The sequence below is a fragment of the Natator depressus genome, chromosome 1 (genome assembly GCF_965152275.1).
Source record: "Natator depressus isolate rNatDep1 chromosome 1, rNatDep2.hap1, whole genome shotgun sequence".
Lineage (NCBI taxonomy): Eukaryota > Metazoa > Chordata > Testudines > Cheloniidae > Natator > Natator depressus.
In genome coordinates this window covers 28,343,849-28,366,048 of record NC_134234.1, presented here as the reverse complement: position 1 = coordinate 28,366,048, position 22,200 = coordinate 28,343,849, and positions in this window count along the sequence as shown.

The following is a 22,200-nucleotide window of genomic DNA, read 5'->3' as shown; positions in this document are numbered from 1 at the left end:
TGCTTAGGCATTATGGCCACAGCATCGCCCTGGGAGTTCAGGCTCAGCTGGTTATCCACTACAACCCCCAAATATTTCACAGAGTCACTGCTTCCCAGGACAGAGTCCCTTATTCTGTAAGTAGGGCCTATATTCCTTGTTCCTAGATGTAAACACATTTAGCCATATGAAAACACATTGTTTGCTTGCACCAAGTTTACCAAACAATTTAGATTGCTCTGAATCAGTGACCTGGCTTCTTCATCATTTACCATTCCCCCAGCTTTTGTGTCCTCTGCAAACTTCATCAGTGTGTTCTTCCAGGTCATTGATAAAGATGTTAAATAGAGTAGGGCCAAGAACCAATCCCCGCAGGACCCCAGTGGAAACACTCCCACTTGATGACTATTCCCTGTTTATAGTTCCATTTAATAATTGATATGTCTCAAAATGTATTAAAAATTGGCTGTGTGCCATATTAATTTGAGAACATTCTAGATTTTTTAATCAAAATATCATGCAGTCAAACACTTTACAGAAGTCTACAGATATTACAATCAATACTATGACTTTGATCAACCAAACTTGTAAACTCATCAAAAAAAGATATTGAGTTAGTTTGACTGGATCTATTTTCCATAAACTCATGTTGATTTGTATTAATTACACACCCTCCTTTAATTCTCTATTAATCAAGTCCTGTATCGCCACTCCATTATCCTGCCTTGAATCAATGTCAGGCTGACAGGCCTATAAGTACCCAGGTCATCCGGCTTAAACTTTTTAAAGAAGTGGAACAACATTAGTTTTCTTCCAGTCTTATAGAACTTCCCTAGTGCTCCAACACTTATTGTAAATCAGCATTAACTGTCCAGGAAGCTCCTCAGACAGCTCTTTTAAAACTCTTGGATGCAAATTATCCTGACCTACTAATTTTAAAATGTCTAACTTTAGTAGCTTCTGTTTAACATCCTCTAGAGATACCAGTGGAATGGAAAGAGTGTTATGACCATATGATGAGACTATACCATCTGTTTTCCCCCAGATATAGAACAGAACACTTCTGTCTTTTCTGCATTATTATTGAAAATTCTACCATTTCCATCTAGTAATGGACCAATACCATTGTTAGGATTCTTTTTGTTCCTAATATATTTTAGGAACTCCTCTTTTTTGTCCTTAACTCTGCTGGCCATAGATTTCTCCTTGTGCCCCTTGGCCTCCCTTATCAACTTTCTAAAATTGCGGACCTATTTTTATTCATTAGTATCAACTTCCCATTTCTTCCATTTGTTGTATTTATTTTTTATAGCTGCCTTTGCTTTCCCTCTCAACCAGGTTGGTTTCTTAACCATCACAGTCTTTCCCCTTAATTGTGGCTTTTTGGGCATCTAGGAAGTTGTTCTTAAATGATTCCCAATTAACATTCACATAATTAACATGATTAAATTCTTCCTCCCAGCTGATTTGTCTCAATTGTTTTCAACTTCATGAACTTTGTTCTTTTAAAGCACCAAGTATATATATAATTGGTCTTGACTTTATTCTGCTTGCAAATTATAAATGTGATCAAGTCATAATCACTTGTACCTAAGCTACCATTAACTTTTAGTTCTGTGATCAGTTCCTCTTTATCTGTTAGGACAAGGGCTAATATAGAATTCCCCCGTGTTGGCTGCAACACTTCTTGTATTAGGAAATTGTCATCTATACTATTTAGAAATTCCAAGGATGTTTTAGGGGGGCAGCATGAGACTTCCAGGATATGTCACTCAAATTGAAGTCCCCCATGATCACACTCCCCCCCCCCCCCCCCCGGACCCCCCACACACACCCATTGTGGATAGGTGCATAAGGAGGCAATCATCCTGGTGTGATTTGGAGGTTTGCAGCAGACACCAATACCCCCATCTTGTGTTTTATCTGTTAGGACATGAATGCTTATGGATCATAGATCATTAGATCATGATTTAGTTGGGGATTGGGTCTTGCTTTGAGCAGGGGGTTGGACTAGATGACTTCCTGCGGTCCCTTCCAACCCTGATATTCTATGATTCTATGATTTTCTTCTGAGTTATCAATGACTCAAACAGGTAATGCTATTTTTGACAGAGTGCAACTTCCTTTCCTCTTTTGCCTACTTGATCCTTCCTAAATAGGTTATAACTATGGATTTTAATATCCCAGTGGTGCAAATCATCCCACCAGCTTTCAGTATCACCAACTAGATCAAATTTCTGCTTATAAATGAGCAATTAGAATTCTTCTTGTCTGTTCCCCAGACTCATAGCATTAGTGTATAGGCAATTCAAGAGTATCTTCTCTTAATGTCCTTTGGTTTCTTAATTTTGTTCTCAACATCTTGATCTTGCGCTGCATGCATGTATCTTCCCTCTTTTTACTATCCCCTTTTGCCATTATTTTAAGCCCCTCCTATCCCCCAGGAGACTGGTCTCCCTTCTACTCAGATGGAGGCCATCCAAACTATAACAGCCCCTCTTTCCATAGGAGGCGGGCTAATGTTCCACAAAACCAAAGCTCGCCTCCCTACACCCTTACCTAGCCAGCAATTCACTTCCCGAATCTTCTGTCTTTTGTCTTCCTTTGCTCATGTGATAGGAAAGATTTCAGACAAGATTGCTTGGACATTCTTCAGCACGCTCCCAAGTTCCTTGAAGTCATCTACTAGCGGAGCTAGGAAGGCAAGTCTTGGTATAAGAAGTCACTTGCAAGACAAAATCAAGAGCCACAAAGAAAAGCAGTTAATGAGAGTTTGGGAGGCAGTAGTTCCAGCTACGGACTCTATGATTGGAGGTATCACATGACTTGGTGAGTGGTGCATTTGAGCCAGCTGTGGGCTGTTTCTTCATTCTCCGTCCACAGGCTGCAAAGCTGCGCTGTAGGCCCGTGAGTAAGCCTTTGGAGCTTTGATCAGTGCCTTGCTGAAGACCATGAGTCTCTAGCCCTTGGACCTTCTATCGGCCCAGCTGGTTGATGTCTGAGTGGTTAATTGCTCCCTGGTGGTGAGCAGGGAAGACAAACAGAGGCAGCTAATAGGAATTTTGAAGAGAGGCAAGGGAAACCTTAGAGAAACTTGTACAGGTTAACTTTGTTCTGGGCTCCAAATCTCATTGCTTCTCTGGCTGGTCTCACACTCAGAGAACTTGGTCTACAGTTATAGATGCTCAGGTTCCCTGTATGGTAGCATTTCTGTGTATTCTATTCTATTCCCCACTTTCAAGACTTTTGTATCTAAAAGATTTACCCACAGAGATGTTGCACTCTGCTCTAACTCCAGAGCAGATTTATGAGGCTCCTTTTCTCAAGTTACAGGAAAAAACTCACTTGCCCAGCTCTTAAGCAGGGACAGAAGAGAGCCTGTAGAACAGATGGAAGTCAATGGGAAAACTCAAGCCTCAGGCCAGGCCAGGCCAGCATCGTTTCGCAAAGGAGAGAGTTGTTACGAAAACAAATGCAGACTTCGAAGGAAAACATTTAGCGGGGGGAAATCAGACTGGGCAGCAACTCTGATTGGCTGGAGCCCTCGGGCTCCTTGGGAATCACAGTCAATGTTCCTCACAGGACCGGCTCTAGGCACCAGCAAAGCAAGCACGTGCTTGGGGTGGCACATTTCAAGGGGCGGCTTTTTTGTTGTTGGTGCTTCGGCGGCATTCTGTCCACCTTTTTTTCTTTTAATTTTTTTGCTTGGGCAGTTGTGCTCTTGGAGCGGCAAAAAACCTAGAGCCGGCCCTGGTTCCTCAGACAGAGAAAAGGAATGGAAACTTTCAGTGCCAAATAGGGCCTGGTTGTGGCCTCCACAGGGAGAGGGTGCACTAATGTCTAAGGGTCAGGCTGGGGTTTGGAAGGCAATGGCTGCACTAGGAGTTGTGAGAAGGGTCATGCAACAGCAGAAAGCCCCAAAGGAAAGCTCATGGGAAGAGGAGCTCCATTGTCCTATGAAAGGAAACAGTGCACAGCACCACTCTCCTCCCCTCCACCCCGCCCCACTCCAGGCCAGGTCATCTCAGCTGGCTACTGCAGAAGGAGGGGGGACCATGGCTCCACCTTTGCCTCAACTCCCTCCCTCAGAGCGGCGCTAGCTACACAGTGCCATCACTCTCCAGACTGACTGACACTCCCCTTTTGCATACCCCTGCACAGCTCAGCCATCCTCTGGGTGAAGTACGCTGTAGTCAAAGTGCAAGGCTGTGCTGAGCCCGGCCAACAACTCCTCTTCCACCCAGCCTGCTTTCCTTCTGTTTCACGGACAGCACAACCCTTATCTTGTTGCTGTCAGCAGGAACGTGTCCTATGCTGCCTTCTTTTGCTCTTGGGGTCTTTCATTAGCTCAGATCAAATGCAAACTATCTTCTACCGTCTGGGATACCTCACACACTGTGTCATTCTAGGGTACTAGAACACACACGCATGTAAAATGTACTGCAGGCACAACCAGTCAGTCGCAGCTAGATGCACAAATGACTGCCCTCTGACCCAGTTTGATTGGGAAGTACGTAAAGCTGCCTGTAAAAAGGAGGACGCAACAAAAGGCTACAGTGCCTTTTGACTCCTCCAGAAGGAAGACATTGGCATTCTTTTCTTTCCAGCTTTGAAGGGACTCTGTGGTTTTAAAGAAAGCACCAACTGGGAGGTTGGAATGAAAGTGAAGGATAGCTTTACTTGACTCTATAGCGGTGGGGTTTTACGTACATGGGGATTTGTACTCCCCTTCCTCAAAAATCTACAGAAGGGGAATCTTAGTGCAAAGACTCCACTTGCTAGTGCAAAGAATCACGACACGCTCCCCTAGCACAAGCAAAGTCACTCACCATGCAAAACAAGCTTCAAAACTCGGCATAAGCCGAAGGAGTACAGTAAGCGACATTGCTGCCCACATGCATCTGGGTCCACACCTGGGGATCGTTGCACAACTCCCCAGCACTGCTTTCTCCTGTGCCTGCTGCTGCTGCTGATTACCCAACGGTTGGAGATGCGTATGTAACCACTCTGGTGCGCAGAGACTTTTATTGAGGTCGTCTACTTCCCAAGGGGGACAGCTCCTCCTGCTTTCTTCCAGCTCACACTCTCTACTCTTCCTCAGAGGGGCTCTGCTATGCAAAGCGAGCAGCAGGGTTGGTGGTGTCTATGCACCCCATTGAGGAGCGTGTCACAAGTCCCCCTCCATGCTGATCCACAGTGGTATGAGGTATCAAATTAACTTGCACGTTTAACATAAAGCTGTCTCCACCATGAATATATTAATGAGGCAGCAACATGAGTTCCCGTTAAATTGTGGTGTGCCCCAATTCTTTCTTTTTTCATTGTTGGTTGCCTACTCTCTAAATGGGCATTATGAAGCAGTGCCAGGCTCTCAACTTGGGGCATGTTATTTAAAATTCTCACTCAGGGAACTGAAGTAACAATTATCCTAACGGTTGCTGTAACAATTTACAAGACCCCAACAGGCACGATAACATAATTCAAATGGCATGACTGATCAGCAAAGAATGACCATAAACAAAGTCTACCCTAGGACCATTATACAAGAACCATTCATAACAGAACATGTTCAGCTGTAGCCTAGGGGCTAAGGAAGCGAAAAGACTTAATTATTCCATTATGTAACATGCAGGAGATCTTATTACTTTTGCACATATATTGCAGAAGAGTCCTCCAGCAGTCTATCATTCAGACAGAATAAATACACTCCAGAGTCTACAGCCTCTCAAAGAGAAAGGAGTCTGATCTTCAGTTTAAAACCTATTAGTGGCTTGATCTAAAGCCTACAGAAGTCAATGGGCGTCTGTCTACAGATCGGAATGCGTTTTGGATCAGGCCCCTAGCTGCAGAAGGAGGCAGGGGGAATCTATCTTTTTACTGTATATGAGGCATAGCGACTCACCTAAATTCCATAATAGTTCAAAAAAACTCACCTAAGATAACATGGCCGCATTTGGGAAACTGCTGATAAGGTGAAATACTTTCCTGTGGCTTTTTAACATGCTCTCCATTTTAATGGGCTATGGCTCTGCTGAGCTGAGGCTGGGTGATTACGTAATCAGAGGGGGTTTCATCCTGAACTCAGAGTGGGTTTTGCTGCTGCTCATGAAGAAAGAATCATGAGTGTTAAATATGTTAAATTCCTCCCCCCCAAGAATTCTGTTCTATGAACATGCGATTGCCCTTCAGCCTTTATTTGTTCTTAATTAAATTAGTGTATTTATGAGTGAGCCCAGCAGGCACAGGGACAGAGAGGTGGCATTCTCCTCCTAGGTCATGGGGCAGTGTTATACCAATAAATTAAAAACCAGCAGGATCTTATTAAAGGGAAAAAGGCAAAATACCACATTTATTGTGAATACAGAAAGAATCATAGTAAGCAGTTAGTTATAGCTATAACATTCCATTCAATCTCATATTTCTTCACACATTCATTCATATACACACACACACACACACACACAGGTTCTGCAAGGTTGTTATCATAGTTACCAGCCTTAGAGTTGCTCATGCCAAGCCACTGGCCAGGTGGCCTGGACATGAGGAGGGAGCAGGGCCTTGTCAGATGCTCATCTGATGCTCCTGGAAGTTGGTTTGCAGAATCAGACCCCAAAGTTCTCACTTTTTTAGAGTCTATTTTTATAGGAATTTCTTCCTATGCCAGTCTATGGGAATTGCTTCATCATGCTGTTGCTGAATCAATCAGCAGATAGCACATTCCTGACGGCTCCGTGCTGCTAGATGTTATCTTGTTCTTTGGTTCTCCCATTCTTGAGGCTGTTGGGTGGATTCCAGTCTGCCCTCCGGGGTCCTCTGGTTATTTCCACTTGACGCCTTCTTCAGCCGATGGACACTGGATTCTTAGGCTGGCACCTCCCTGATCATTCAGTTCTTATCCACACCAAGCATCCATCGACATCCATCCTCTATCTCTATTTTAATCACAGTTGTTAATACAACAAAAGGGCGGGGAGTCTCTGGGTGCTGTGTCTGTTGTTAGAGTATTGCTTTGAGTCTCTCTCTGTGAATTGCTTTGAGAACAGACTCTGTCTTAGAATGTACTAACGCAATTAGCAGCTTGCAAGTTTCACATACAGAGGGAGAGAAACAGTACCAAAAACCAAGAGACCTCTTAATTAGTAATACCCTGGAATTTAAACTATGGGGAATCAAACTCATTTGTGATTTTAATACAGAACTTCTTTAATATGATCCAACAGCAGCCCCACAACTCCTCCCCAGGAGCAGCCACAGCCCAGAGAAGCCTCTGTGATCTTTTATACTGTCCCCCAATAATAATGCCTAGCTCCTATATAGCACTAATGAGTAGATGTCAACACACTCTATAAAAGGAGTATCATTATCCCCATTTTACTGACAGAGAAACTGAGGCACAGAGAGGTGACGTGACTTGACCAAGGTCACCCTGCAGGCCAGTGGCAGAGTGGACAGTGGCACCCGCAGCCATACACACATTACACCTGGTGCGTACCACGACGGGGCTGAGGCTGCTAGAAATGGAACAAGGCCAGGTAGGCCTTTGGGGAAGCCCTGGTGCAGGAGCTGAGTGGTCAGTGGGGCAACTAGCACTGCTCCTCCTCACTGCTGCCGTGGGGCATCTCCTGCAACCTAACCTCGCCCTGCTTCCAGCAGCCCATGTTCCCTGCTCTGCCCACAGGACTCACTCAGCAACAGCCTCAAGAGCTGTTACACCTCTAGGGAGCTGCAGTGAGGGCCCATGCAGGGGAACTGGTTAGCAAAGGGGCAGCAGGGAGCCGGGGGGCAGACACGAAGGGGTGAGTTGTGTGGTCCATGTGAAGAATTTCTGAGGGTGCCCCTGAGAGCTGGAACTAGAGCCCAGGGGTCCCAAGTCCAAGTTCAGTGCTCTAGCCACTTGCCCACACTCTCTCCACATGGGGGAGATTCCATACACCATAGCAGCAGGTGCTCCGTCCCCTGCATGCTGCCCTACTGGGAACCCCCATGCAGAAATCTTCATACAGCACAGGAAGGGAGCACCCCTTGCATGGTCACTTCAAAATCCAGCTCCTCCTACCCTCCCATGCTGTGGAACTGCACGGGGTCCACAATGAGGGGAGTCTACTGAGGCAGGATCTGCTCCTAAGGTGAAATGACCGAATCTTTCATATGGCTTGAGTAACTGGGATTATGTGGAGCTCTGCATGGAAACTGGGGAAGGTGAAATGCACACCTCTCCAGCCCAGGGGCAAGCTGTGGAGCTGCACTTCACCCCATTTCTGGCCTTCTGCGGAGCACCCCCGGCTCCTCAGGGTATGTCTACACTGCAACATAAGCCAAAGGTTCCAACTCAGGCTCAAGCCTAACCCCCCTTCCATCTACACACAAGTCACGCTAACCCAAGGCTTGGACCCCAGGTACCAGGCCCCTGTAGGGTTTGGAGTGTCTGAGCCAAGCCAGGACACAGGGTTCAAGCCCAATTGCTTTGCAAGGTAGATGCAGCCCCCCTGGACTTCTGCTCTGAGAGTTGGCCAAAAGCATTCCACAATCCCACAGGCCAACTTTCTTTGTCCTCAGGACAGTCAAGTTTTCCCACACTGCACCACGGACACATTTTGGAGGGAGCTAGGAAATCTAGTATATGGGTGGTGGGATTCAGGCCCACTTAATGCAGTGTAGATGCTGGAGGCTCAGGTTGGGACCCAGGGTTCAACAATTCCTAACCTGGAGTTACGAATGAGCATAGGTGCTGAAACCCCAGGTTAACAAACCCAGGCTCTGCTACCTTGAGTTCTAACCCTGGGCTTACAGTGCAGTGGGGACATACCCTCTGAGGATTTCCTCCAGGCACTGGCAGGGGCGGCGACTTATATCTCCACGTGGTGCCTTGGCACCAGCAATATTCAGAGCCCAGGGGCCCAGCTCCACCAATATTTGGGGCCAGGTGTCCCCCCCGGCCCCACCTGCTGCCCCCCTGCGCCTCCCCCAAGTGTCCCTCTGGCCCCCTCTTAGACTTAACAAGCTTGATCTATGCTAATAAGCGTTACAGTTTCAGAGAGAAAAAAGCCAGACAACTCATAGAAGTTTAGGGCTCAATGAATACCATAGGGCTCATTCTCATCTGACTCACTCTGGTATAAATCAGGAGTACATAAGAATGGCCATACTGGGTCAGATCAAAGGACCATCTAGCCCAGTATCCTGCTTGCAACAGTGGTCAAAGCCAGATGCCCCAAAGGGAATGAACAGAACAGGTAATCATCAAGTGATCCATCCCCTATTGCCTATTCCCAGCTTCTGGCAAACAGAGATTAGGGACACCATCCCTAACCATCCTGGCTAAGAGCAAGTGATGGACCTATCCACCATGAACTTTGGTTCTTTTTTGAACTGTTACAGTCTTGGCCTTCACAACATCCTCTGGCAAAGAGTTCCACAGGTTAACTGTGTGTTGTGTGAGGACGTACTTCCTTTTGTTGGTTTTACACCTGCTGACTATTGGTTTCATTTGGTGACTCCTAGTTCTTGTGTTATGAGGAGGAGCAAATAACACTTCCTTATTCACTTTCTCCACACAGGTCATGATTTTATAGATCTCTAGCATATCCCCACTTAGTCATCTCTTTTCTAAGCTGAGATGTCCCAGTCTTTTAAATCTCTCCTCATACAGAAGCTGTTCCATACCCCTCATCATTTTTGTTGCCCGTTTCTGCATCTTTTCCAATTCCAATATATCTTTTTTGAGATGGGGTGACCAGATCTGCACACAATATTCAAGGTGTGGGCGTACCATGGATTTATATAGAGACAATATGAGCAGGGGAGTTGTAAACAAGAGATTTACAATGCACATGAAAGACGGTTGCTCCACACCATAGGGCTGCCTAACCCCCATGACACAGCAAAGATATTTCCAGCACCTGGAGGAGAGTATAAAATAAGGGACTATGACATCACCATTTCACCATTCCCCTCTCACCTACACTGAAGGCAACAAGATCTTTGGAAGACAAAGAAACATTTGACTGGGGGAGGGGAGTAGTGGTCCTAACTGAAATCGCTTGCCAGTTAGTACAGACTGCTGTAGGGTTTTGGGTCAGAGACACCTTATTATTTCAAATTTGACTTACAATTTATTTCCTTATTCTGGCTCCCATTACCACGTAGAATAGACAAACCCTTCGTTACACCCAATACCACTCAAAAGAGTGATTAAGTCTAGTGTCAGTCATTTGTTAGACCAGATAGAAAGTCGTTAGAATAGAACTATTATTGCAGAGAGCCAAATTCTACCACCCATGCTCACTCAGAATAGTATTTTACTCGGCGAGTAGACCCATTGATTGCAGGGGGGTTGCTCAAGGAGTAAGGAACTTTTCTGCACAAAATAATGGTGACTGAATCTGGCCCAGGATAAATGTCACCTGGTTTGAAAATAAATGTCAGAGTAATAATCTAGAAGCAGACAGTAATCCCCATGACTACATTCCTTTGCATTGAAATGCATTTTTAAAATTTGATTCAAGTATGCAGCATTATTTATTCAGCAGCTGCTGCTGCTAATAATAGGGCTTACAGGAATTCATTATTTGGGGGGAAATGATGCTTTTTCATTAGAAATCAGTTAGTGGTTGAGAATTCAAGCAGCTGAGTTTTAACTTCTTAAATTGTATTTGGTGCCCACTTTAAACACCTATTTTTTCAGGGGGTCTAGTGATATAACGCTATTTAAATAGATGTCCAGGCTGCCTGTGAACAGTTACTATAACTCCATCAATTTCTTCATTTGCATCTCATCTTTGCTTGACTTCCATTTTATTAGCACCTATGGACCCCTACCGACACTGGGGCCCCATTGTTCTAGGCACAGTACAAACATATAGGAGAAGACATACATGCTATGAAGAGCTTACAATCCAAGGACACAAGACAGACACAAGGTGGGAGGGGAAAACAGTGCAGAGGTGAAGTGACTTGCCCAAGGTCACACAGTATGTCAATGGAAGAACAAGAAATAGGACCTAGGTGGTCCCAATTCCTGATTTAGTGCCCTAGCCTATGGACCACACTGCCTCTCATGCTGATGACCCGGTGTACGACAAGAGGATGTTTTGCTTTGCTTGCCACTAAGTGCACATACTTTGTTGTGATGAACTAACCTGCAGAACTTTAAAAAAGGTTTTGGGACGTGGAAAACATTGGTTACTATCAGTTAAAACTGCATTCTGCAAGCCCTACTCATAGTCTTCGAAATTTTATCTTCCTCTGGCAGGCAGGGTTGGTGGCCACAGCCAATTTACTCAGGCTGGCCGGAACGTTTTTGCCAAAATATATTCTTTTGTCTAAGTCAAAATGTTTTGTGGAGATGCACTGGTTTCCATGGAAAGAGGTATGTGTGTAAGAGATGCTGTAACTGGGTGGTTAGGGTTCTAATGCAGAACAAAAACCAATTTCAAAACCTTGACAACTGCTGCAAAATTGTTGTCTTCCAGTCTGCTCTAGTTTCTGACGTAACAGTTCTGTATTTCTCTCTCTCTCTCTCTCTCTCTCACACACACACACACACACACTTTCCTCCTGTCCTCAGTCAATTTGCATTCTGCCCCAGATTCTTTTACTTGCTTTCTACTGCAGATCTCTTTCTTTTTCACTGAACAATATTTACCGTGGGCTTCCTCATGATTGTTTACCTATGTTTCAGTTCTCCATTTTCAGGGATTTTCTTTCCTTTAAGGCTCTATGTTTGTTTGCACATTTGGTTTGTGGAGTTAAGCTATTTTCCCTGCCATATTGCTGTTTAGTTTCACTAAGGGCTTCTCTATCAACAGAGAACTTGTACCTTTTTAAACTAATAATGTGATGATGTACTGATTAAGTTTAACCAGTGCAACTTTGTGTATGAACACTAAATAACAGGGACAAATGTGTCCACACAAAGTTGCAGCATTTTAACTAAATCAATGCAACCTTGTCCCTTTAGTTTAACAGATGCAATTTTGTGTTTAGACCAGGCCTTAGACTTCACAAGCTTGATCTATGCTAATAAGTTTTACAGTTTCAGAGAGAAAAAAGCCAGACAACTCATAGAAGTTTAGGGCTCAATGAATACCATAGGGCTCATTCTCATCTGACTCACTCTGGTATAAATCAGGAGTACATAAAAATGGCCATACTAGGTCAGATCAAAGGACCATCTAGCCCAGTATCCTGCTTGCAACAGTGGTCAAAGCCAGATGCCCCAAAGGGAATGAACAGAACAGGTAATCATCAAATGATCCATCCCCTATTGCCTATTCCCAGCTTCTGGCAAACAGAGATTAGGGACGCCATCCCTAACCATCCTGGCTAAGAGCAAGTGATGGACCTATCCACCATGAACTTTGGTTCTTTTTTGAACTGTTACAGTCTTGGCCTTCACAACATCCTCTGGCAAAGAGTTCCACAGGTTAACTGTGTGTTGTGTGAGGACGTACTTCCTTTTGTTGGTTTTACACCTGCTGACTATTGGTTTCATTTGGTGACTCCTAGTTCTTGTGTTATGAGGAGGAGCAAATAACACTTCCTTATTCACTTTCTCCACACAGGTCATGATTTTATAGATCTCTAGCATATCCCCACTTAGTCATCTCTTTTCTAAGCTGAGATGTCCCAGTCTTTTAAATCTCTCCTCATACAGAAGCTGTTCCATACCCCTCATCATTTTTGTTGCCCGTTTCTGCACCTTTTCCAATTCCAATATATCTTTTTTGAGATGGGGTGACCAGATCTGCACACAATATTCAAGGTGTGGGCATACCATGGATTTATATAGAGACAATATGATATTTTCTGTCTTATTATCTATCTCTTAATGATTCCCAGCATTCTGTTAGCTTTTTTGACTGCTGCTGCACATTGAGTGGATGTTTTCAGAGAACTATCCACAATGACACTAAGTTCTTTCTTGAGTGGTGATAGCTAATTTAGACTCCATCATTTTATATGTGTAGTTGGGATTATGTTTTCCAATGTCCATTGGTTTGCATTTATCAACATTGAATTTTGTCTGCCATTTTGTTGCTCAGTCCCTCAGTTTTGAGATCCCTTTGGAGCTCTTTGCAGTCTGCTTTGGACTTAACTACCTTGAGTAGTTTTGTATCATCTGCAAATTTTGCCACCTCACTGTTTACCCCTTTTATATGTCGAATAGGACTGGTCCCAGTACAGACCCCTGGACGACACCACTATTTACCTCTCTCCATTCTGAAAATGGACCATTTATTCCTACCCTTTGTTTCCTATCTTTTAATCAGTTACCAACCCATGAGAGGACCTTCCCTCTTATCCTAAGACAGCTTACTTTGCTTAAGAGCCTTTGGTAAGGAACCTTGTCAAAGGCTTTCTGAAAATCTAAGTATGTTATATCCACTGGATCCCCTTTGTCCACATGCTTGTTGACCCCCTCAAAGAATTCTAGTAGATTGGTGAGGCATGATTTCCCTTTACAAAAACTATGTTGACTCTTCCCCCAACAAATTATGTTCATATATGCGTCTGGCAATTCTGTTCTTTATTATCGTTTCAACCAGTGTGCCTAGTACTGAAGTCAGGCTTACTGGCCTGTAATTTCCAGGATCATCTCTGGAGCCCTTTTTAAAAATTGGCGTCACATTAACTATCCTCCAGTCATCTGTTACAGAAGCTGATTTAAATGATAGGTTACATACAATAGTTAGTAGTTCTGCAATTTCACATGAGTTCCTTCAAACTCTGGTCCTGGTAATTTATTACTGTATAGTTTATCAATTTGTTCCAAAACCCCCTCTAATGACACCTCAATCTGGGACAGTTCCTCAGATTGGTCACTAAAAAGAATGGCTCAGTTTGGGAATCTCCCTCACATCCTCAGCCGTAAAGTTTGATGCAAAGAATTCTGTTTCTACGCAATGGCCTTATCATCCTTGAGTGCTCCTTTTCCATCTCGATCGTCCAGTGGCCCCACTGGTTGTTTAGCAGCCTTCCTGCTTCTAATGTACTTAAAAATGTTTTTGCTATTACTTTTTGAGTCTTTAACTAGCTGTACTTCAAATTCTTTTTTGGCCTTCCTAATTATATTTTTACACTTCATTTCTGGAGTTTATGCCCCTTTCTATTAGGGTTGTAAATACTGGGTAAAAAAAGTAACCGTTTAACCTATTGAAATTCAATCGGTTAAACGGTTAATGGGGAACAAGGGGCGATGGGGAGCTGCAGCCCCCCCACATTTTACACGGATCCTGTGTGCCCGGGATCCCCGCTGCCCCCCATACATGTGCCCAGGGTCCTGGCTGGCCCCCACCCCGCACGCCCAGAGTCCCGGCTGCCAGCCCCTGGGGCTCTGCTGCTGCCCGGCATCTGGGGCCAGCAGCCGGGACCCCCGGCACATGGTGGGGAGGCAGCAGAGTTTAATCGTTAACTGGAACCGGGAAGCATCAAGCTCATCAGTTAACCGGTTAAACCTTTACATCCCTACTTTTTATTTTCCTCACTAGGATTTAACTTCCACTTTTTGTCTCTCACTGCTTCTTTTCCTTTGTTGTTTAGCCCCAGTGGCACTTTTTTGGTTCTCTTTTTTTTAATTTGGGGTATACATTTAAGTTGAGCATCTATTATGGTGTCTTTTACAAAGTTTCCATGCAGCTTGCAGGGATTTCACTTTTGGCACTGTACCCTTTAATTTCTGTTTAACTAAATTCCTCAGTTTTGTGCAATTCCCCTTTCTGAAATTAAATGCTACCGTGTTGGGCTGCTTTGGTGTTTTCTCCACCACAGGGATGTTAAATTCAATTATATTATGGTCACTATTATCAAGGGGTTCAGCTAGTGTCACTTCTTGGACCAGATCCTGTGCTCCACTTAGGGCTAAATCTAGAACTGTCTCTACTCTTGTGGGTTTCAGGACTAGCTGCTCCAAGAAGCAGTCATTTAAGTGTCAAGAAACTTTATCTTTGCATCCCGTCCTGAGGTGACATGTACCCAGTCAATATAGGGATAGCTGAAATCCCCCATTATTATTGAGTTTTTAATTTTTATACCCTCTCTAATCTCCCTGAGCATTTCATACTCACTTTCATCATCCTGGCAAGGTGGTCGGTAGTATATCCCTACTTCTATATTCTTGTTATTCAAGCATGGAATTACTATCCATAGAGAGTCTATGGTACAGTTCGGTTCATTTAAGATTTTTCCTTCATTTGATTCTACGTTTTCTTTCACATATAGTGCTACTCCCCCACCAGCACGACCTGTTCTGTCCTTCCAATATATTTTGTACCCTGGTATTACTGTGTCCTATTGATTATCCTCATTCCACCAAGTTTCTGCCATGCCTATTATATCAATATCCTCATTTAATACAAGGCACTCTAGTTCACTCATCTGGTTTTTTAGACTTCTAGCATTTGCATATAAGCACTTAAAAACTGTCACTTTTTAGCTGTCTGCCATTACCTCGTGTAATTGAATGAGACTCTTTGTCATTTGACTGTTTCTCATCAGATCCCACACTTATTTTATCATCTTCCATCCTCTCCTCCTTACTAGGACATTATAGATCCTTGCCTAAGGGATGGCTCTGTCCAAACCATGTGCTCCTCCACACCTGTCGGCTTCCCCCCAGCCCTTTGTTTAAAAACTGCTCAATGACCTTTTTAATTGTAAGCGCCAGCCATCTGCTTCCATTTTGGTTTGGGTGGAGCCCGGGCTTCCTGTATAGGCTCCCCCTTTCCTAAAAGGTTCCCCAGCTCCTAATAAATCTAAACCCCTCCTCCCTACACCATTGTCACATCCATGCACTGAGACCCTGCAGTTCTTCTTGCCTAACTGGCCCTGCACATGGAACTGGAAACATTTCAGAGAATGTATACCTTCAGATCAGCGGCACTGCTATGGGTACCCGCATGGCCCCACAGTATGCCAACATTTTTATGGCTGATTTAGAACAACGCTTCCTCAGCTCTCGTCCCCTAACGCCCCTACTTTACTTGCGCTATATTGATGACATCTTCATCATCTGGACCCATGGAAAAGAAGCCCTTGAGGAATTCCACCATGATTTCAACAATTTCCATCCCACCATCAACCTCAGCCTGGTCCAGTCCACACAAGAGATCCACTTCCTGGACACTACAGTGCTAATAAACGATGGTCACATCAACACCACCCTATACCGGAAACCTACTGACCGCTATTCCTACCTACATGCCTCCAGCTTTCACCCTGACCACACCACACGATCCATCGTCTACAGCCAAGCTCTGCGATACAACCGCATTTGCTCCAACCCCTCAGACAGAGACAAACACCTACAAGATCTCTATCAAGCATTCTTACAACTACAATACCCACCTGCGGAAGTGAAGAAACAGATTGATAGAGCCAGAAGAGTTCCCAGAAGTCACCTTCTACAGGACAGGCCTAACAAAGAAAATAACAGAACGCCACTAGCCATCACCTTCAGCCCCCAACTAAAACCCCTCCAACGCATTATTAAGGATCTACAACCTATCCTGAAGGATGACCCAACACTCTCACAAATCTTGGGAGAAAGGCCAGTCCTTGCCTACAGACAGCCCCCCAACCTGAAGCGAATACTCACCAACAACCACATACCACACAACAGAACCACTAACCCAGGAACCTATCCTTGCAACAAAGCCCGTTGCCAACTGTGCCCACATATCTATTCAGGGGACACCATCACAGGGCCTAACAACATCAGCCACACTATCAGAGGCTCGTTCACCTGCACATCCACCAATGTGATATATGCCATCATGTGCCAGCAATGCCCCTCTGCCATGTACATTGGTCAAACTGGACAGTCTCTACGTAAAAGAATAAATGGACACAAATCAGATGTTAAGAATTATAACATTCATAAACCAGTCGGAGAACACTTCAATCTCTCTGGTCACGCAATCACAGACATGAGGGTCGCTATCTTAAAGCAAAAAAACTTCAAATCCAGACTCCAGCGAGAAACTGCTGAATTGGAATTCATTTGCAAATTGGATACTATTAATTTGGGCTTGAATAGAGACTGGGAGTGGCTAAGTCATTATGCAAGGTAGCCTATCTCCCCTTGTTTTTTTCCTACAAAACCCCCCCCAAGACGTTCTGGTTAAACTTGGATTATTGCTGTGCACATTGTAAGATGAGCTATTGCCAGCAGGAGAGTGGGTTTGTGTGTGTGGTTTTTGGAGGGGGGGGTGTGGGGAGGGGGGGGGTGAGAAAACCTGGATTAGTGCTGGAAATGACCCACCTTGATTATCATGCGCATTATAAAGAGAGGTTTCAAAGAGGGATGGGCTATTACCAGCAGGAGAGTGAGTTTGTATGTGTGTCTGTGGGGGGGGGGGAAGGGTGAGAAAACCTGGATTTGTGCTGGAAATGGCCCTCCTTGATGATCACTTTAGATAAGCTGTTACCAGCAGGAGAGTGGGGTGGGAGGAAGTTTTGTTTCATGGTCTCTGTGTGTATATAATGTCTTCTGCAGTTTCCACGATATGCTATGCATCCGATGAAGTGAGCTGTAGCTCACAAAAGCTCATGCTCAAATAAACTGGTTAGTCTCTAAGGTGCCACAAGTACTCCTTTTCTTTTTTCTTTTTACTGTAACGAGAGTGATCAGGTAAAGTGAGCTATTACCAGCAGGAGAGTGGCGTGGGGGGGAACCTTTTGTAGTGATAATCAAGGTGGACCATTTGCAGCAGTTGACAAGAACGTCTGAGGAACAGAAGGGGGGGAATAAACATGGGGAAATAGTCTGTATGGTAACACCCATTGTTTCATGTTCTCTATGTATATAAATCTCCCCACTGTATTTTCCACTGAATGCATCCGATGAAGTGAGCTGTAGCTCACGAAAGCTTATGCTCAAATAAACTGGTTAGTCTCTAAGGTGCCACAAGTACTCCTTTTCTTTTTTCTTATTTCAGAGAATGCTACCATGGAGGTCCTGGACTTCAATCTCTTACCTAGCAGCCTAAATTTGGCCTCCAGGACCTCTCTCCTATCCTTCCCTATGTCACTAGTACCTACTTATACCATGACCACCAGCTCCTCCCCAGCGCTACACAAGTCTATCTAGCTGTCTCGAGAGATCTGCAACTTTCGCACCAGGCAGGAAAATCACCATGCAGTTCTCCCGGTCATCGCAAACCCAGCTATCTATTGTAACTGGTGAAGTCAATACAATCACACTAATTTAAAACCAGAGTGCTATGAGGATCAGGCCTATAACACTGTGTTACTTGATCGCTGGACGTTAGTTTGAGATAGTATTAGTTCATAAAAACAAATTGGCAGTTGGAATCAATAAGTTAAAGATAGCCAAATTATTTTGTAATACTGGGATGCTTAAAACAGACTTTTTTTTTTTGTTAGTAGTAGCTCGTCTTTGAAGAATCTGAGATAACATCCTGCAGAAATCCAGAAGTTGTTCAGTTCTTCTATTCTGTCTCTTTGCTCCTTTGAGGAAAGAAAAGTCAGTTAGCCAAACACAAACACCAGGTGCATACTCACTGGTTTTGGAAATAAAAACTCTTACCAGAAGCAGCTCATTCATGCAAAAAGAACATGAACAGAAAGTCAACATGGCATGTTCTAATAGAAAATGAGACTTGACCTTTTGTGAAACGGTTTCTAAGCTTCTGTTAAGACTATATATAATTCAAAGTATATTCGCTAGAATAAATTTAGAGTTGAAATCTGTTCTGAGCAGGCTCATTCTCAGACGCAGTCCTTGCCCCACATTCACTTTTTGTCTAAAAAATGCTGGTTTTGAACGTTTACTATTATTGCCTGATTATTCACTGAATGGTGAAGCACTGCTGTGAAGAACAGAGCTGTGGCAATCCCTATGCAGCAAAGCACTTAAGCACATGCTTACTTTAAGCAGGAAGTAGTCCTAAGAACGTAAGAATGGTCATACTGGGTGAGACCAAAGGTCCATCTAGCCCAGTATCCTGTCTTCTGACAGTGGCCAACGCCAGGGGTCCCAGAGGAAACGAACAGAACAGGTAATCATCAAGTGATCCATCCCGTTACCAATTCTCAGCTTCTGGCAAACAGAGGCTAGGGATACCATCGCTGCCCATCCTGGCTAATAGTCATTGATGGACCTATCCTCCATGAACTTATCTAGTTCTTTTTTGAACCATTAATGTCTTGGCCTTCACAATATCCTCTGGCAAAGAGTTCCACAGGTTAACTGTGTGTTGTGAAGACATACTTCATTTTGTTAGTTTTAAACCTGCTGCCTATTTGTTTCATTTGGTGACCCTTAGTTCTTGTGTTATGAGAAGAAGTAAATAACACTTCCTTATTCACTTTCTTCACACCAGTCATGATTTTATAGACCTCTACCATATCCCCCCTTAGCCGTCTCCTGTCCAAGCTGAGACGTCCCAGTCTTTTTAATCTCTCCATGACCCTTGGGCGTATGCAGCGACAGCAGATCCAGGAGCTGTGCACTAGCTACGCGCCGACGTTCTCAGCCACCCCAGGACTGACTGAACGGGGCATACCACTCCATTGACACAGGTAATGCTCACCCAATTAAAGTACAACCTTACCGGGTGTCTCCTCAAGCTAAAACTGCTATAGAACGGAAGATCCAGGATATGCTACAGATGGGTGTAATCCGCCCCTCTGGCAGTGCATGGGCATCTCCAGTGGTTCTAGTTCCCAAACCAGATGGGGAGATACGTTTTGCATGGACTACCGTAAGCTAAATGCTGTAACTCGCCCAGACAACTATCCAATGCCACGCACAGATGAACTATTAGAGAAACTGGGATGGGCCCATTCATCTCTACCTTGGACTTAACCATGGGGTACTGGCAGGTACCGCTAGATGAATCCGCCAAGGAAAGGTCAGCCTTCACCACACATCTCGGGCTGTATGAATTTAATGTACTCCCTTTCGGGCTGCGGAATGCACCCGCCACCTTCCAAAGACTTGTAGATGGTCTCCTAGCGGGATTAGGAGAATATGCAGTCGCCTACCTTGACGATGTGGCCATATTTTCGGATTCCTGGGCAGAACACCTGGAACATCTACAAAAAGTCTTTGAGCGCATAAGGGCGGCAGGACTAACTCTTAAGGCTAAGAAGTGTCAAATAGGCCTAAACAGAGTGACTTACCTTGGACACCAGGTGGGTCAAGGAACTATCAACCCCCTACAGGCCAAAGTGGATGCTATCCAAAGGTGGCCTGTCCCAAAGTCAAAGAAACAGGTTCAATCCTTCTTAGGCTTGGCCGGTTATTACAGACGATTTGTACCGCACTACAGCCAAATCGCCGCCCCACTGACAGACCTAACCAAAAAGAAACAGCCAAATGCCATTCAGTGGACCGAAGAGTGTCAGAAGGCCTTTAACCAGCTTAAAGCGACACTCATGTCTGACCCTGTGCTAAGGGCCCCCAGACTTTGACAAACCGTTCCTAGTAACCACAGATGCATCCGAGCATGATGTGGGAGCAGTTTTAATGCAGAAAGGACCGGATCAAGAATTCCACCCTGTAGTGTTTCTCAGCAAGAAGCTGTCTGAGAGGGAAAGCCACTGGTCAGTCAGTGAAAAAGAATGTTACGCCATTGTCTATGCTCTGGAAAAGTTACGCCCATATGTTTGGGGACGGCGTTTCCACCTGCAAACCGACCATGCTGCGCTCCAGTGGCTTCATTCCACCACGGGAAATAACAAAAAACATATTTGGTGGAGTTTAGCTCTCCAAGATTTTGGTTTCGACATCCAACACATCTCAGGAGCTTCTAACAAAGTAGCTGATGCACTCTCCCGTGAAAGTTTCCCAGAATCAACTGGTTAAAATCGTCCTTGAGATGTGGAAAATATTGTTAGTCTTTATATACTTAGTAGTATATTTAGAGGTGCATGTGTCTTATTAACTCTGTTTTCTCCTAGAGCTCCAGGAAGAAATCACAGCCAGCGTTTGACCCTATCTGTGATTTGGGGGGGGGTGTCATAAATATAAGGGGAAGGGTAAACACCTTTAAAATCCCTCCTGGCCAGAGGAAAAACCCTTTCACCTGTAAAGGGTTAAGAAGCTAGGATAACCTCGCTGGCACCTGACCAAAATGACCAATGAGGAGACAAGATACTTTCAAAGCTGGAAGAGGGGGAGAAACAAAGGTTCTCTCTGTCTGTGTGATGCTTTTGCCGGGAACAGAAAAGGAATGGAGCCTTAGAACTTAGTAAGTAATCTAGCCAGATATGCGTTAGATTCTGTTTTGTTTAAATGAATGGCTGATAAAATAAGCTGTGCTGAATGGAATGTATATTCCTGTTTTTGTGTCTTTTTGTAACTTAAGGGTTTGCCTAGAGGGATTCTCTATGTTTTGAATCTGTTTACTCTGTAAGGTATTTACCATCCTGATTTTACAGAGGTGATTCTTTTACTTTTTCTTCAATTAAAATTTTTCTTTTAAGAACCTGATTGCTTTTTCATTGTTCTTAAGATCCAAGGGTTTGGGTCTGTGTTCACCGATGCAAATTGGTGAGGATTTTTATCAAGCCTTCCCCTGGAAAGGGGGTGTAGGGTTTGGGAGGATTTTAGGGGCGGGGGAAGACGTTTCCAAGCGGGCTCTTTCCCTGTTATATATTTATTAGACTCTTGGTGGTGGCAGCAATAAAGTCCAAGGGCAAAATGTAAAATAGATTGTACCCTGGGGAAGTTTTAACCTAAGCTGGTAAAAATAAGCTTAGGGGGTTTTTCATGCAGGTCCCCACATCTGTACCCTAGGTTCAGAGTGGGGAAGGAACCTTGACAGACGTTCTTGTCAACTGCTGGAAATGGCCCACCCTGATTATCACTACAGAAGGTTTTTTCCCCCCGCTCTCCTGCTGGTAATAGCTCACCTTAAGTGATCACTCTTGTTACAGTGTGTATGGTAACACCCATTGTTTCATGTTCTCTATGTATATAAATCTCCCCACTGTATTTTCCACTGAATGCATCTGACGAAGTGAGCTGTAGCTCACGAAAGTTTATGCTCAAATAAATTTGTTAGTCTCTAAGGGCCACAAGTACTCCTTTTCTTTTTGTGAATATAGACTAACACGGCTGCTACTCTGAAACCGTTCAGAGGGAAGCTGTTCCATACCCCTAATCATTTTTGTTGCCCTTTTCTGAACCTTATCCAGTTCTAATACATCTTTTTTGAGATGGGGCGACCAGATCTGCACACAATATTCAAGGTG